The sequence below is a fragment of the Triturus cristatus genome, chromosome 5_1 (assembly GCF_964204655.1).
Source record: "Triturus cristatus chromosome 5_1, aTriCri1.1, whole genome shotgun sequence".
Lineage (NCBI taxonomy): Eukaryota > Metazoa > Chordata > Amphibia > Caudata > Salamandridae > Triturus > Triturus cristatus.
In genome coordinates this window covers 812,928,951-812,947,291 of record NC_140587.1, presented here as the reverse complement: position 1 = coordinate 812,947,291, position 18,341 = coordinate 812,928,951, and the positions used below count along the sequence as shown (strand labels likewise).

General features: G+C 42.8%; 1 protein-coding gene across 5 annotated transcripts in view; it reads left to right on the top strand.

Moving 5' to 3' along the window:
- SPIRE1 (spire type actin nucleation factor 1) overlaps positions 1-18,341 on the top strand; it is a 490,495-nt gene that overhangs the window by 79,020 nt on the left and 393,134 nt on the right. The window lies entirely within an intron of this gene.

Genomic DNA, 18,341 nt, shown 5'->3' with positions numbered 1-18,341 from the left:
ATTGTAATCTCTGGAAGCAGTTTGCAGATCGGAGTGCGGATATCTTGCTTTGTCCAAAACGTATCAACTTTACTCTAGTCATAACTTATAATAATCGATTTAATTCAAAAAAGCTTTAATCGATTTTGATCAAACCATTAAAGCAAACATGTAAAATACAACATTAAATTAATAAAACAAGGATGAAGGCAATTACCTTAATATAAAAGCACGTCATACAAGTAATGTCTAGGAAAGGTACAGAAAGTATCTTAGTATATTAAAACAAACAGTATAGTCCATTTCCTCCCCTTCTTAATACAGTACATAATGCTTAGCTTTTTGTGCTATATAGATATTATATGAACAGTGGCAGAAATTTGCACTTAACTGGGAAGATGCTCTGGGTATTTATACATGTATATACATTCACTTTCCGAAAATTCTCCATTTAACTAAAGAGGCAGGAAACCTATAGATAGTATGATACGCAATATCAGTCTGTAGCAACTGCAAATGCTCTAATGCCTCTTCACATTTCTGTATGTTTAAACTTCGCAATAAAGGTCTCAATATGGGAGTTTGTTGCTCTCTATGTTGCTAAAAAAAAGTGAAATTGTGACTGCTGTACTGTTGAGTTGCATGAAAGGAGATCTTTACAATTGTATACGCTTGAAATATATTAAACTAAAAAATGAGCCATTCCCAGCCTAAATCTAAGACAGTAAAACCTGTGATTGAGTGGAGATTTTAGTAGGATAGCTCAATGACTGGAGTAGTACTCAATGGAAAATATAGCTCACCAAACTTCTTCTCAATATCAACCTCCCCCCTCTTTTTTCTACTGTCAGTTTTTGTAGATCATCTTTTACCCTGGCTTTGTGTGTTCGATTGATTGCTGTCAGATAATCAAAAAAATCCCTTCTGCCGATTAGGTGAAGAGCTTCTCTAATATGTGTCAACCAAATAATTTTTAAGACCTTGTCCAATTTGAGACAGTCAGTGATCACAGCATGAGTCATGGCTGCTTCTGGCCTGGACCATAATGACAGCCATAACAGGGTAGGTGCCAACCTCAGTGTGTCCCCCAAATATTGGAGATCTAGCTTTTCATGTGCTAACATGGATGGGACAGAGTTAGGGAGTGACAGTAATCTGTGGAGAAATCTATCTTCACTGATTTGCAATTGGGAGTTATCAATGTATCCCCACACCCCACGTCGTAGGTGACAATCTGCCCACCTTGAGGTGCTCAGCAGGATTAGCCAACGCGACGGCAGTACGTATGGGGTCATCTAGCTCAATGCTACCAGCTGATGCCTCATTGAAAGTAGTAGCCCCCCTGGTGTCTAGCAGTCAATCTACATCTTCAAGAACACTGTGTAGGTATGATGTTGGAATGCAGAAGTTCCTGCTGTGTTCTAGGCGCCGTCCAGGTCTGGGGTAAGACTTAACAGTGCTATCCTGTAGAAAAAGCCCAAGGAGACTGGTTAAAGAACCAGAAACGCGCGTCTAGAGATCAGCACTATCTGCGTCAACTCTGGCGAAACACTCGGAAATATTTTAGCAAAGCAAGCAACATGAGACTGCATTTACCATATTGCCAGGGGCGAACCTTGCTGGGAGGTGAAGTGGTGTGCTCCCACCCCTGTTCCAGACTGGAACAGTCCTTGCGGGATCTCTTGGGCATGAGCGAATCTATTCAGAATGTGCCCCACAAGTTTCATTTTGTGAAAGTTTGTTACTATGCAATCGCCTAATTCCTTTCTCTGGCTCTCGCCGACCCACTGTGCCCTTCGAACTATTATATTGTTTGAGAGGACGTCACCACTAACGCACCCCGGAGTGGAACTGAACCAGTGAATCACTTTGTTCTTTAACTGAACATCTGTTTCAATTTGGGTAGGTTGCACCGCAGGGGTGTCCCTTAGTACCACACGTACAGTGTACAAGCTGGGGGCAAATGTAATGTCTGTGAGGTCTTTCTACTACCTTTCTGTCCCTTGAGGGCAGAGCCAGCGGTGATATTTCTTCTGTTAAAGCACCCTTCCATGTTATTGTTATCATTTTGAGATATGGGGCCTTGGGGTGTCTAGATTGATGGATTAAGTCCAATATTGTCCGCCCTGGACGCCTTAGAGCTTACAGGGCCAGTTGGAGGACAAGTGGCCGCATTCAGATGGCGATGTTGTTGTTGTGCGGTAGACTTAGTTTTGGGGGGTGAGTTATTTTGTGCCTGTTTAAGTACTTCTTACAGGGACTTATCAATAGTCTGTACCACAGATAGAACAGAGTTCTGTGGATTGATGAGGACTCCTTGTAGAAGCCTGAGAATGTTGGCAATATTTCTGTTGTCCAGAGGCTTAAATGGGGGTTGGGATAATTTGTTTGGGGCTGACCCCTCTGCACACAGCCGTCTCCAAGGTTGGACTTTTTTCCTCCCTGCGCTTGGACTTGGGCGTAGGGGCTGAGCACAAATGGGTTTTCTTTCTTTTGGGCAGGGGAGGGGCTACAGCATCAGTTGTAGAGGGCTTTTCAGTACAGGAAGGCTGCTCCCGAATCGCGGTCACAATATCTTAGTCCCCCGCATACACATTGGGGTATTTGTGCCTAGATCAGGTGCGCTTGCACCCCGATTCAGATAGAGTACTTCCATCTACATCAGCAACTTTGTGATTTATCTCAAAGTTAGTGATAAGTGACAATGATCTCCTAGTTTCCCCCTCCTCTCTTCTACGCATTCGATTTTGGAATTGATAATTAACATGGCAGTGGTGAGATAATTAGCAGTTGACCCGGCCAGCTGGTGGTCGTTGGCAGAAGTTGCCAAGGTGGTTGCTTTTCGCTTACGCATTGTTGGAGAGAAGTGTTGGTTGCACACTGTAGGCTGAATCTTGGCCGATGTAGATTAAATAAATCGGCGCCAAGAGGGGTGGGCCAGCCCAGCCTCCTCCAGACCCTGACGCGTGGCTGCAGCGTGCTTTATATAGCCTTACAAAGTCCTCACAGCTGTGGTGATGTCAGTGGCCTCCTCCTTGCCCCTCAGCACTCTGGGTCTGGTAGTCCCACCAGAGTGACCAAGCGCCCCGTGCTGCGGGTGACTGCAGTGCACTTTTAGCGCCTCACAAAGTTATCACAGGTGTGGTGATGTCAGGGGCCTCCTCCTTGCCACTCCGCACTCTTGGACAGGTAGTCCCACCGGAGTGACCAATACTAATCATTAAACGCCTCTTAGGAAAAAACAGAAATAGCTCAGCACACAACTCGAGTACATGTATTATAGACAAAAATATGTGTCAAAATCAATAAGCAAACAGGTATGTGATATATCCCAAAAGATTCACGATGAACTTCTGATTTAAAAGTACAGCATACAATTCATAGGCTATGAATTGTATGCTGTACTTTTAAATCAGAAAAATTTGAACAACAAAATAAAGAAAAATTCATCCTCAAGATACTGAAGTTCATCGTGAATCTTTTGGGATATATCACATACCTGTTTGCTTATTGATTTTGACACATATGTTTGTCTATAATACATGTACTCGAGTTGTGTGCCGAGCTATTTCTGTTTTTTGCATTTTTTGGGTGACACCAAATACTAGGGACGCATGAAGGTCACGTCCCTGGCTCTTTGCACCACATTTTTGTTTATTCACACTATCATACTAGCTTGATTGGTGCAGGCTCTCTAGTGCCCTGATCTTCTTTCTGCTGTTTTGTATTATATAAACGCCTCTTAGGAGCCTGCTAGAAAAATGCATATTGCTGCAAATATTCCAAACTGATTCTTCGATTTGAGGCTGGCTGGACACTTAATCGATATTTATATGTGAAGACCATTTGGGAAACTGGCAGCTCGTTTTTTTTTTCTCCTAACAAAAACCTAAAAGGGAAAACTCAAGTTGCAAATCTGTGTGCTGTCCCTACGTAACTCTGGAACATTGGCAGCGAGCCCTAGGAACCAGGATGTGGTCAATGTAAGTGTCAAAGCAGGACAGGAGATGTGAACGCCTTGACTCTGTATGTTCCTTGTCTGGCCGAGCTTGGGTAGACAAAACCAGTGTTGCCTGGGGATAGAACAGTGCGTACCCTGGTGCCGCATGTGTGTACAATACGATGCGCCTACGATCAGAACTGGACATAACTCCTTTCCAAAATTAACAAGGATTTGCCAAGCCAGTAGGTCTGGTCTTGGCAAGCCTTCAATATTTTTGCAATTTTTCATTGACAACTTATTCATTAGGCCTTCAAAGTGTAAAATAAATAAAACGTAAATATGTTGCCATCTAAAGATGAGGTGCATATGTTTGAGGATAAGAGTGAAAAATGGCCTATTGCAAAAATAAATAAATAAAAACAAACATGAAATCAGAATTAAGCGAAGAGATAGGCCTACCAACCCTGGCACAAAAATAGAATACTTTTGAGGCGGATGACCGCAGTAAAAAGCCATCACTCGTCGTAAAGAGATCCAGCGGCAGTAGTGGGCTGACCCATTTCTCTCACTTCAATAGTTTTGAGCTGCATGCCTCTGCTTTGAGATGCAGCAACAATACAGGTTCCCTAATCCGGCTCGTCAAGGTCATAATCGTGGCTTTGCTGTATAAAAATAAAAAATAAATAAATAACTATGGAGAGGGTTTAAGTAGCAGACCCTCCTAGTGTTTGCAAGTCACCCTCTGGCTTCCTGAACATCTAGTTTCACGCCGCTGATGGGACTCCCTGATCATTTCTTCAGCTCCATATATCGTGTGAGCAAGGGGGTTGTAGACTGACACAGTTGTCTGCCTGTTCACCACGGTATGCTAAGTCACGTCGCCAATGTTTCCCTCGATGAATTGAACCCTTCATCCACACCAGAGCTCCTCACCGCTTGACCAGTAGGAGAGGAAGTCAGCAGACCCTCCTAGGAGTTTAGACTCCATCACACAGCTTGTGGCATTCAGTTATTGGACTTCTGCAAACATTCTGTATAGAAAGTGTCCTTGTTGCTACATTTCCCTACATTGGCAACGCCTATAGGGCAGGCTTTAACGCGATAGAGTGCTTAGGCTTGCAACATGCGTAAACAGCATTTCTGAATGCCTGTATTAACATGTTTTTGCATATTAAAGGCAGGCCTGTTGGATTTGCCAATGCTTGTTTTTTGGCCCTGTACATTCACCATGCCAATGCGAATTTAGTGCCATGTGAGCTTTAAATCTCAACAGAGTGGGTGACAGATGCACTCAAGGGAGCGGTGTGTCTGTCACCTCTCTGCGGTGCAGGTGGCTATCTGGTATGTGCTGGGTGGCGAGTTCCCTTGTTGTTCTTGTTCTCTTATTACGTGGTAGAACCTCAGAGACGCTGGCATCTAGCCCCAGTGGGCGGCTCTTGTAAGCTACTGGCTGATGCCTGTGTGTGTGTTTTTTTGTTGTTTTTTTGCCCATGCAAGCACAGAACGTTTATTGATCTGGACCATATGGCGCAGGCATAAATGCTTGCGCCTTTGCGACCCGGAACTCGAAGGGACTGCCGGAAGCAGCACATGACCTCTCTCACCCTGGCTTGTCTTTTGCGTGAATGAGTGCTTTTGTCTCATGAGTGGGCAGGGTCTGCATCCGCAGTGTGAGCTGCTAGCCACTGCCTTGGACAGACAGTTGCACTTACGAGGTTTTAATGTAAATAAGGAAGCCTCCGAGGGCCCATGGCAGCACCAAGTTTGAAGGCCATTGAATGTTTCAGGAAAGTAGGTTTTCCAGAGCTGTGATCTGTAGCCGCCTTTTCCCTCCTCGCAGCATTCCTCCCTGTCAGAGGCGAAGTTCTGCAGAGAATTCCTGCGGCTGCGGCTCCCGAGGCAGGTTTGGTCTATTTTTAGAGCTGCAGAAAAGCAGGTAACTGCGAGCCTCACCGCAGCGTCGAGCCGACGGTACCACTGTACCACGGAATAAAAAAACGACTTTACCACGAAATAAAAAAAACACCCGCTTGGTAGGAACTGCGCTCTAGACTACCACGTGGAGGGCCACGTGGGAAGCGCTTGGCCTAAAACGCGGGAATTACCTCTTTGACTCATGGTGTGACATTGGACTAAATAGCCGTGCCTAGTTCCGGGCTTTCCAGAAGTCATAGTTTCCTTATAATTCTGGAAGAAAGTTAAGTGGAGCGCGGAATTGAGGGCTTCGTTATTACTACGAAAAATTAGCCAAGACTCGTGCAATCCAGTTTAAATGTCCTGCAGTGAATTTACTGTCTTTTGGAAGTTAGTTCCATAAGCTGGTGGCTTGCATAGAGTTCTTACTTTACAAAACTGCTTGAACCTCTGGCTGCTAGGTCTAACTGGTACCGCTCAGCAAAGCACAGTTGGTGATTTGGAGTGTATTTTTTCATTCAGGAATTCTGGGCCACTCCCATAGTAAACTCCAGTCAAACCCTCACCCTGAGTGTCTCAATGCTTGCCTTGCATATGGAAGGTACTTGATCTCAACAGAACCCTCATCTTCGTGCCCTGCCTTGAACCACTGCGAACCGTATGTATATCCAGGGCCCCTGGAAATATGCAGCAAGAGACGGCCAAATTATGCAGCAGGGTTGAGTAACTTATGTGGCAAGAAGAGGCAAATTATGCAGCATAATGGGGCACATTTCGTAATAGTGTTACTTCATTATTTTGACATTTTAAAATTGGTAACACTGTATGGGCATTGGTTTCACCACATTAGTACCAGTTTAACACCCACATATAGAAATAAGCAACAGAAAGGCGACCAGTCCAGCTTTGCAAAGGGTCTTCCACTGCGAGGTAACATGCATTTTTAGTAACTTTTGACCTGTTTGAGCTAGAAATGAAGGGGCCTATTACAGTCTTGGTCTGAAAGCCTCTGACCTGAGGTCGAAGGCTTTCCGACTGAGATTGTCCGTTTCAATTCCGACCGTCTAATTACAATCTAGGCGGTTGGAATTGAAACCGGCCGGTCATTCCGTCTGGATTCCGACGGGCTCAAGGAGCTCATTGGCCATTCGGAAACCAGACGTAATTCCAATGGATGGCGTTTCTGCCGTTGGGATTACGATGCTCAGTTTCCTATAGGTTTTCCATGCCAGACTTTCCGACATGGAAAGCCTGTCGGAAAGCAAGTTTGGGGGCCCATAGAAGGGTCGCTTCTCTTTCTGGCCTCCGGTTGGGGGCCTGTTGATCCCTGTACCGTGTGGCAGGCACCCTGAGGTGTCTGCCACGCGGTGCACGGATGAACACAATCTCCCATTTCCCTATGGGTGCTTGTGCTACGCCTGGTTTATGGCCGTAGCACAAGCTCGCTTAGGGAAATGTGAGTATGCGACCGCACATGTGCGGTCGCATCGTAATTAGGTGGTTGGTGGGGACGGTTGGCGACCCCGAATCTGCGATGATGATCTCCGACTGATATAATCGGCCCCTAAATGTTTTGGGTTAAAATTTGCGGATTATGCGGCAGATGATGGATTATGTGCCAAATGTGGCAAATCTATAATGATGTGAAAAGCGCTGCAGCCGCACAATCACATAATTCCAGTGGCCCTGTATGCATCTATCTTCACACCAAGTGAATCCCCAGCCCCCCTCAAATAAGATCTGAGCCTCCTCCGTGTACCCAAAGACCAGGGCTGTCCTTGGATAGCCCATCAGGTTCCTGCAAAGTGCATTGTGTCTTTCTGCCCAGTTCTAAATGCCTGCAGGTGTAGTTCAAAATTTGACATAATTGAACTAGTTCAACCAATTTTTTTAAAATTCATTTAACAATTAGTCAACTTTAACTAAGGGGGGTGAAATATGTGGACCGTGGTAGTTCTATGTCAGTCTGTAAGCTAGATTTTAAATTCATGTTTTTAACGAACCCTAAGTGAACAACTATCCAAGCTAAAATACTGACCAGGTCCACTAAAAAATAGCCCCACTGTCATGAATGCCAGTGGAATGGAAAAACAAACTGGCCCTCACTAGAGGATTTCCATGATGACTGCAGGCTTCTCACTGTCGCAGCTCCCTTGCTGCCATGGAGGAAACTGCCTAAACCCTACCTCCTCTCTCAAGCCTTCAGCTGCTGCTCCCGTGGACCATTACACACCACCTCGGCTGGTCCAACCTAGACACGGCTCCACTGCCCCTTCAGCTTACTTCTCTGTGATGCCTGTACCGAGCAGTGGCACCGGGCACTCAAAAGTGAACTGTGCAGATGATCAAGTAGAACACCATCAACTCAATTTAATGTATCATTCCCAAACTGCACAGAAATGAGCACAATAGTAATAATTTGACACATCTAAACGCGACATTGCCTCATAAGACTCATTCATCCCATTTAAAACGCATTCTTTTGTAGACCCTGTTAGAATAACCTAAGTTTAGCCTCAATATTCTATAAGCATAACAGACCTGCATTTCTATTCCAAAACAGGAAACATTTTTTCTTTAAAGCAGCCTTGTCCATTAAATGCATAGGTGCTCCTTTAATAAAATAGTTTACCTGCCCCCTCCCTCCCAATATGTTTTCCCAAAACGGGAGAGGTCCACCAGGACCACTGCCCGCTTAAGCCCCCCAGGACGCTGACCAGATCCTAAGGGGACATCTTCTCCTTTGCGAACCGGTTATCACCCCAATTCGAGGGTTAATAAATGGTCATCGATTAGCAGCCACAGTTGCAGTGACAAACCATTGATATATCCCCTTCCGAGGAGCAGATAGTGAGGATACCCCTTTTAAACCCCCTCTAAATTGTGATTTGGAAGGTTTGCAAATTCCCTTTTGCACTTGCAGCCCCTGTGACTTTGTGAATTACAAGGTTCGTGACCACAAACCCACTGTGTTCATTTGACCCAAGGTATGCTTTTGCTCTGTGCTACTTGGTTGTTTTATAGGGAGACTTTGAGTGTTGTTTATAAAGTAACAAAGTACCTTGAGCATCTCTTTACTCAAAGTGTGTCTTAAAATAGCAAGATGAGGTGAAGACAGTGGCTGCCAAGGGTTAATTTTTAGCAGGTAATGATGGAAAAAAAATGGCAGACGGTACACTGGGAAAAAAATATACATTGTTTTTAGATTTTGCATTGTGGGTCATCCAGGGCCCAAAATATTTTTCGAACTGAACTTCCCATTTTAAAATGGGGCACTATGTGCTTATTCAATGAGGTTCGAATCTCTGTCACATGAAAAAGGCGGCCACAGTCTGAAAATACTACCCAAAAACATAACACAGCGGTTGGTGGAGGGGAACTGGGAAGTCACTGTGTACATGGGAATGCAGAGGGTGGGCAGAGAGGGAGGTCAGGTAGGATCCCTTTAAAATAAAAGGAGCCAAGGTAACAAACATAATAAAATATAACATTACTATAATGGTGTTTGGTGAGGTTTCTTTATTTCCACACAGACCAGTTAAGCATATCGTAGGTGCCCCTTGAGCTATTACAATAAAAAATGCTCTTGGACGCATCCGTCTTCTCAGCCCTAACGTTGTACTAGTACCTTTTTGTACCTGAAATGCAGTCCTGTTCTGTTGCACTGTCGCAAGCAGGTGCACTACCAACACTTTACTCCTGTTATCGGCCCCACAAGGATGAAGTCACACTCGCTTGGATTCAAACCAGCGGCCAGTTGGCTTCACAATAATCTGCTCAGTAGGTGCATTAACCCACTGAGCTGCCTTGCGGTCCCTATAGTGTTGATTCTTGAAGCCACTGTGTCTCACCTTTCACACAGAGGACAGGCCAGGGTAGGCAGTCATGCGTGCCTGGCTTTGTGGTTGCGTGAATGTGAGCATGTTTTTTTCTACTATGCCACACTTTACACCCTTGTGAATTGTGTGAACCGTGGCCCTGTCTGGTTACAGGCTCTTATATTCCTGCCTTTGTTTCATGCGGTGCAGGTAGGCAGTCATGAGACTGAAGGGTATTTCAGCCTCATCCATGAGCCAGCAAACGCTGGCTGCCAAACTCTGCGTTTTATTATCTGGCAGCGGTGACAGATTGTTTGTTTTCTGGGTGTATTATTTTAAGTGTCGGGCTTAAGTCGGTGTTTGGTGACACATCTCGAGAGGCATTAGTGGGAGGGAAATATTAGCGTAGCAGTAGAACTTAAGGGCATTTCGTAGACGTTGACAGACATCAGTGGCCTAACACAAAATGACGGGGCCCTCCTGTAGAATTTGTTGAGGGGCCCATAGTCTCCCATATCCCAAAGGTACTTATTGGCCTTGGGCTGAATGCCCCCCTCACCCCTGAAGAGTTGCCCATTAACTCCCCCCCCACCCCCAAGGCTTTAAGTGGGTGAAAAACTGGAGGGTCTCTCAAAGGGGTGTGGCCTATGCAATTAAGGGCGTGGCTTATAACACCTAAGCTAAAAACCTGTGCTTAGCATAGTGTGCTGCCTGAGTGGTATCTTGCTGTTTCTGTCATTGGATCCAGAATCCTTTATGGGTTCACTATACTAATTTCCAACACTAACCCTTTATGGGATCCGGAGTAGCGTGCTACTCGCCAAAAAAGCGCTTCAACACCCCATCAGGGGTAACCAGCGCTATATAAATGCAAACCTTTTTCCCTCTTCTAACCCTCCGCTATCCTTCTCACTACAAATAACTGACTTATATCCACCACTCAAATTACTTTCATATTTCACCATACTAATTCACCACTAATCCTTTATGGGTTTTCGGAGTAGCGTGCTTCAACACCCCATCAGGGGTAACAAGCGCTATATAAATACAAACCTTTTCTCGTCTTCTATCCTTCTGCTATCCTTCCGAATTCAAATAACTGACTAACCTATCCACCACTTAAAATTTACTTGCATGTTTCACTATACTAATTCAACACTAATCCTCTATGGGTCCCGGAGTAGAGTGCTACCCGCCGAAAAAAAGCGTTTCGACGCCTCGTCAGGGGTAGTAAGCGCAATACAAATACAATTGCAATATATGATACAAGTAACATTATACCTACAACAAGACAGGACTATAGGCTTTGTCAGTGGTTGTTAATTGCATAAAATAAATAAGCAACAACTATGGCTTTGTTGTATATAATATTGAAAATGCTTCAGTTCTGAAATGATGAGACTGTGAAAGAACTATAACGAGTCTCTTCTAAGTTACAACACAGGCAATGAAGGGTGGTACTGCTGCAGAATGTAAGATTTTTTTTTTCAACCTGAAGGTGAGGGCAAAAATGGAGAGCCAGATAGGGACCCGTTTCAGCACCTGCATTTTTGAACTGCTGGTGCCCCCTCCCCCCACCACACTGCGAGCCTGTGTTATGCCTTTGACAGACATGGCTTGTGTAGTATTATTAATTGATAAGTCGTGGCATTGAGGAGACTTATTACGAACATCATTACCTTGGTGCCAGGGACATTGCATCAACGCTGTTATGTATTATCCGCATAAAGGTATTCCAAATTGGCAAAGTCTTTCTACATAACTGCTGGCAACTGCCTCATTTTCTGATGTTCTTACTGCTGTCCACTCATGGCACCATTGTCCGACTTTCTAACTATTACAGCACTAATAATATTAGTAGCTCAAAATGATTTGCAGTGAACATAAGTAGGTCTTATTACAGAAAAGGTTGGAGAACCCTGCCCTATATGCACTCTGGTTTCTTCAATCATGTTAAAAAATTCAATGCATAGGCATTTTAGTCGAGAAGGATGCCATTTCAGGTTAGCTTGCGTATCCATGCTCAGGAGACAAAGCATATTCAGAGGGAAGGTTTAATTTTTTTCCTTATTTAAGGAGTAGCCTGATACTTTAGCATATTTAGAGATAGTAACAAGGATTCCCAGTACCACCTCGGTGGAGAAAATCAAAACGTCATCAGCATAGATCACCAATTTGTTTAGGGCAGTGGGGAAAAGGAATGCCTTTTATTTTGATATTTGTTCTGATGGCTTGGAGTAGTGGTTCAATTGAGAGAAGGAATAGTAGAGGACACAGAGGGCAAGCTTGTCTAGTCTCTTGTGCGAGGTGAAATTTCCTTGACAGTTATCAATTGAGTTTGATACGGACTGAGGGGTTGTGGTAAAGGGACATAGACTTATGTCAGAAACTGACACCTAAATTGTTTTTTGCAACACAGGATTGAGGAAGGGCCATGAAACTTTGTTGGACTCCTTCTCATCATCCAGGGCCAGAGCCACGGAGGGAGAAGGAATCTGTTTTGCCTATTCTATTATATAACAACAGGTTTGAATATGGTTTGTAGCTAATCTTCCCTTTACAAAGCCAGTCTGGGATGAGTGTATAAGAGAGGGGGGGGGACTTTTCTCTAGTCTTAAAGCTAATATTTTAGCATAGATTTTATAACCTATGTTAAGTAGCGATATGGGCTGAAAATGTTTATTCTCTATGTGGACTTTACCTTCTTTAGGTATCACTAATTTGTGAGCTTCTGAGATTGTCCCTGTCATTTTTCCTGACTATTTTAATTTAAAAAAAACGTTCAGCCAGTTGAGGTAATAAAATATTTTGATAGTATTTTTAAAAGAAGAATGTCCGGAAGCGATCTAGGCCTCGTGCTTTCTTAGCTTTGAGGGGTTTCATAGCTTAAATAACTATGTTTGTATCAATCTGTTTGTTAAGGTCCGAGGCCATTTTGTCAGATTGGCTAGGCATATGCATTTCATCTAGGTACTTTTGGAAAACTCCAGAGCTGTTCATACTAGCATCTTGGATTGGTGTGTGTAAGCCATTGATTGTAGAAGGATTGAGAAGCTTTGAAAATGTCAGTACCATCAACCTGTAGACAGCCGTGTTTGTCTCTGATGACTGGAATGAGAATTAAGTATTTTGGCTCTTTAAGCGTTAAAACTAGGAGTTTACCTACCTTATTGAACTCTAGGAGATTTCTGGCCTTAGTTTTATTTGGTCAAAGAAGAATATAAATTCCCTTCGATAACAAAATCAAATAATTGTTCAACCAATCATCTCAAATATACCACAAACCATTCATATCAATCATACAAAAAACCCATATGCCTATATTTGCAATGCCACAAGACAACCACTGACTAATACTGGAATGCCACCTATATTTTATTAAAATATTTTTTAGAACCATTAAATATTGTACATTATAAAGAATTCATAAATCTTCGTATTATTATAAACATATATCATTATACAATTTCATAGACAGCATATCAATCAAGCGGGAGATAAAATAATTAATCAAATATAAAAAATAAATATAATATCACATATGTAAATCCTACAAATAGCACATACACTATATCCACATATTAAAAACAATTAAAACTATATAGTCTAAAAGAAAGATAAAACAAAAAAGGAGAGACAGACAGCAAATACGACAGTACACTTATTAGTGGTTCGTGGATTAATCCAGGTCAAAAACACTCAAATGCCAGACATGTATGCAGTCCAAGTATTTTTATTACAATGACTGGCCGGTACACTCGATTCAGTTTATCCCAAGCGTCGACGTGTTTCGGTGGTGTTCGCAGAGAATTGGCCACCTTTATCAAAACAAATATAATGTGCCTCTCCTTTTAGAATCTTCAAACCAATACCCAAGCAACTGTGGCGAGGAGTAAATAGTCCTTGTGGGGAAATGGGTCCACCGTTTACTATAGGGATACTGTCATTCCAATTGAAAAATCCAATTGTGAATGTTCTATTCAATTGTGCCCAAGGATTCCAGGTCAATCTGTTTACACTGTCCCTCCTAGTGAGTGGATATTCCAGGATCTCAAACAGCGGGACCAACAATCTCCCGAAAGCATTTAGATCCTATTGTGTTTTCCAGTCCTTCGGCATCTGTGCGTCCGATCTGCTAGTGTTGTAGATGATTTAAAAGAAGAGGGTCAGGAAGCTATCTAGGCCTCGTGATTTTTTAGCCCTGAGGGATTTCATACCTTTAATAATTTTATTTGTATCAATCTATTTGATAAGGTCTGAGGCCATTTTGTCAGATAGGCTAGGCATATGCATTTCATCTAGGTACTTTTGGAAAACTCCAGAGCTGTTCATAGTAGCATCTTGGATTGGTGTGTGTAAGCCATTGATTGTAGAAGGATTGAGAAGCTTAAAAAATGTCAGTATGATCAACCTGTAGCAAGCCGTGTTGTTCTCTGATGGCTGGAATGTGAATTAAGTATTTTGGCTGTTTAAGAGCTAAAACAAGGAGTTTACCTACCTTATTGAACTCTAGGAGATTTCTGGCCTTCGTTTTATTGGACCATACATGAGTTCTCTCATTTAAAATTGTATTGTATTCATATATCAGTGGCTTTATCCTGATTGTAATATTTTGATCTAGTGATAATGTTCTTTCACTTTCCAAATTTTTGATCTGTGTTTTCAAGAAGTTTAATTTCATATTCATATTTTTGTTCTTATTTGCCATAATGCTGAGTATTTCCCCTCTGATGGTTGCATTCATCGCATCCCAAATTGTCTCCACCAACATGTCTGGTGTTTTGTTGGTCTGAGAAAAGTGAGTAATGCATCGGGAAATTTGCTGTCTGGTCCAGGAGTCTTCATGAATGGCATTGTTCATTCTCCACGAGTTGCTCTTGGTACTCAGTTTGGGGAGTTTAACATGGTTAGATATTAGCATTGGTTCTATGATCGGATCAGAGGGCAAGTGGACTAAATTCTTACTGGTTAGAATGTAGTTTATTGTGGACATTGTGAAGGTGAGAGTAGAAGGTACATTTACTACCAGTTGGGTTATGCAATCTCCAAATATCAACTAAGTCATTTTCCTCACAAAGCTTTCACATTTGTGTATGTGAGCAGGTGGGTTATAATGTCAGCATGAGATTCTGTCTATAGGTATGTCATATGGGAGATTTAAGTCAGCCCCAAAAATACCCTAACTGTCCTTGGGTTGTTAATTTATGTTTAAAGAGCCCCAAAAGGACGGTTCATCACCAGTGGGGGCAGAAATGTTAACGACAAAATGTGACACAGTGTTTTTGATTAGTTTGGAAATCCACAATCTACCACTGTCATCATTAGCCACAGTCTTAATAATGCATTTAGCATTTTTAGATACAAGATCACTCACCGGTTGTTCTTTTTCGCTGACGAGCAGGCACTATTATGAATCCCAAGGTGTTGCATGCTAAAAAGCTCTGTGGACCCCGCTCTGGGTTCCTGAAGTAGGATGATATCCCTTTTAATTGTGACAATAATAAAAAAAAATTGTTGTTGCTTAAACGAGGGATTGAAATCGTTTGTGTTGAGAGATAAGATCATGAGGGATGAAAAAGACATAAAAAAAAGAGGAGTCAAGAGGTAGCAGTATTTCATCACGTATTGAACAACTCGGGGGGTGATCTTTATAGGAACATTTCCAGTGTAATTTCCAATTTCACAATACACGTTGTTGCAAAAGACATAATTACATAATTGCGAAACAAGGAGAAAGCAGAGAGATACGGTTATGTAAGAATCCATTAAAAGGAAATTAGAAGGAAAGAGAAAAAGAAGAAGAAAGAAGAGGGAAAACAGAGGCAGTGCATTAACCATATTGTCAGCTGTGGACCGCTCCAAACCAAATCCCCCCCCCCCCCCCCCCCCCCAACTCCCTTTTCCCTCTCTGGAAGTTTCCCCAATACCTCCTCCAAACACCTAAAGTGAAAACAGGATCCATGTAGACCTCAATCGGCCACCTGGCAAAATTGTGAAGAGCAAACCTAAGGAGGAGATGATAGTAACGTTGTATGCGCATTATACTATAATCATGTAATCATTAGTGATTATACTTGAATGCTAGCATGAAACATTCTGTCTTGAACAGATATAATCTAATGTCTTTGATATAAAATATAACTTATGTGATACGAGTATAAACGCTAGAATCATGAGTTGTAACAGAACCCGCCATGTGAAAGTATGGGAAGTCACCTAGAAACCCCGTTTTTGGAGACAGAAAACACATTTTGTTGACTAGAGCATCAATGAGTTGAGTCGTTGCAGGATGATGTCCATATTGTTGGGGAGATCTTGTTTACCTTTTACTGGAGAGTCTGGAAGAGGAGGGTCTGGTTTGGTATGCTTATGACTTACCTTTTGGCTTTCTGTTCTTTGGTGCTCTTGTGATCTTTTTCTTTAGAGTCGGCCATTGTGCGGCTCATATAAGTACAGCACTAAAGACAGGTGCGTTCTGGGGCTTTTACTCACCCCAAAGGCAAAAAGCAGGTAGGCGGGATGACCAAGCACAATGTGTTCAGCCCAGAGTTCAGTGTTCAGCCCAGAGTTCAGTGGATTGGTAGCAATGGATAACATGCAGAAGTTGTCATTGGTGGGCGCAGGCAGAGAGCACCACCCTACACAGGGAGGAGACGGCGGGGTTGAGGAAGCATCCCATTGCACAGACCTGGGATGATATGCTCAGAAAGTTAGTGTGCTCCAGTGCCCCACAGCAGACACCGCCCGCACAACAGGCCTAATACTTGATAAATCACCAGACAGTAGAGGAGGTGCTGCACCTGTATGCTATCTCACCCAGACTGGTTGGAACAGACCAAGCCTTGCATTCCTTAAGTATGTTAAACGGAAGTAGACGCAACCCTGACGGCCACACTCCCGCAACGGCAATAGTAGTGGCAGCCCATGCTCACTAATGACACACTAATCTAGGCATGGCTATGCAAAGAAGAAAGACATTCCAGGCACTGAACACATATTCCCTCAGCATATTGACATCATTTGTTTGTTTAGTTTTATTGTTGGTTATTAAAAAATATTTTTTTGTTGTTGAATGTTATAAAAAAGAGAACAGGACTATCTTGTGACCAGAGGCGACATTAAGCTGTATATATAGATCTATCTATTATGGGCATGTTTTACGGTACACTTTAACAGTTGTGATCCATAATGGATAGCCTTCTCATATAAGAGTTGCTTATTTTTTCATGTATATTGATTTGATGTTCTGTACTCTGGCGCACTATAGACTATTGTCGGCAATAGACATACCAAACACTTCCATCCTGGCGCTCGATTGGAGATGACAGAATGGGCGGGCTGTCAATGCCCAAGATAATTAACGGCTGGATGAGCATCCATATACTATGGTTAAAAATGACACCAAGTTCCTGTGAAAGACACACACGCTGATTGCTTTATACAGAGTCATAGGCCAAGAGATGTTATAAGGAAAGTGATGCTTATTGATGCTAGACAATGGATATGTTGTATCAGGAAATAAAAAAAAAAGTGTACTAATAAAGATATTCAAACAAAAAAACATGCAGAAGTTGTCATTCGTCACAGCAGGTGCAGCCGGGTCCCATGATGTTTCACTCTTCTCTGCAGCTTTTGGTGCCATCTTGGATATCTCGGCATTAGCAGAGGCGGTTGGGGCGAGCTGTAAAACTAAGCCAAGAGTTGCAGCAAGTCCCTCAACTCAGAAATCCATTGACATGAGGTTTCTCAAGTCCGCCATAAGTTAGCACCTGTCCTACAGTTCTGTATCTCAGTAGCTTTAGGTGGCTTCCAGTAGCTCAGCAGCGGAGGTCACCAGTCGGGCAGCTATTCCTGCCAGGAGTTATCCACGTTCCTGAGATGTCCTTAATATTTCATGGAAAGCTGCTGCCTTCCACAGCAAAGGTTGAGCAAAGGTTCCCTGAGACGGGGCGCTAGTGACCTATATGTCATCGCTTCTTCTACAACCCTCCATGCCAGTGGGTCAGACCTTGAGTGACTTTTGATAACCGCCGATCTGTGAGTTAAGGTGGAATAGGCATAGATTTATCAGCACAGTATTTTATGAGGGAAGGTCATGGAGTAAATTCAGTGAAGCTGTGCAAAATATTAAGGGCACTTTGGTGCTGTAAATTCGGTTTGAGTTGACCCTGCCAAAAAGAAATGACACATAAGACAATTATTCTGGTATTTTTAATCCTGTGTGCGGCCCATTTGAAGAAAAGACCTGGACCGATTACTAAAAAATATGCATTGCAACGATGGGGTACTCAGCAGGACTTAATGTCACAGAATAGTAGGTGTAAAGACAAAATGGGCATATGTATTCGTATTTTTAAAAAAAAGCCCAATTATGAAACCATTTTTTTAACGCTGACCATGGGTACAAAAATAATACTTACTGAGTAGAAAAGTTCCTAAAATAGTTAATCTCCTACATGGCGGGCATGGCTGTTTCATGAGAAGTGCTGCTAATGTCATTTTCCAAAACGTTCATTCCTTACACCAGTCCAGGAAATTATGGGATACCATTGACCTGTATCTACAGAAATGTACCCGGCCATGAGCAGTCTGCTTTCGGATTCAAACGTGCACACCTATTTTTATTGGCTGTTTTCCGCCCATCTATATAGACCCTCACTGACATCATCCAATTCCGTCTCTTCTTC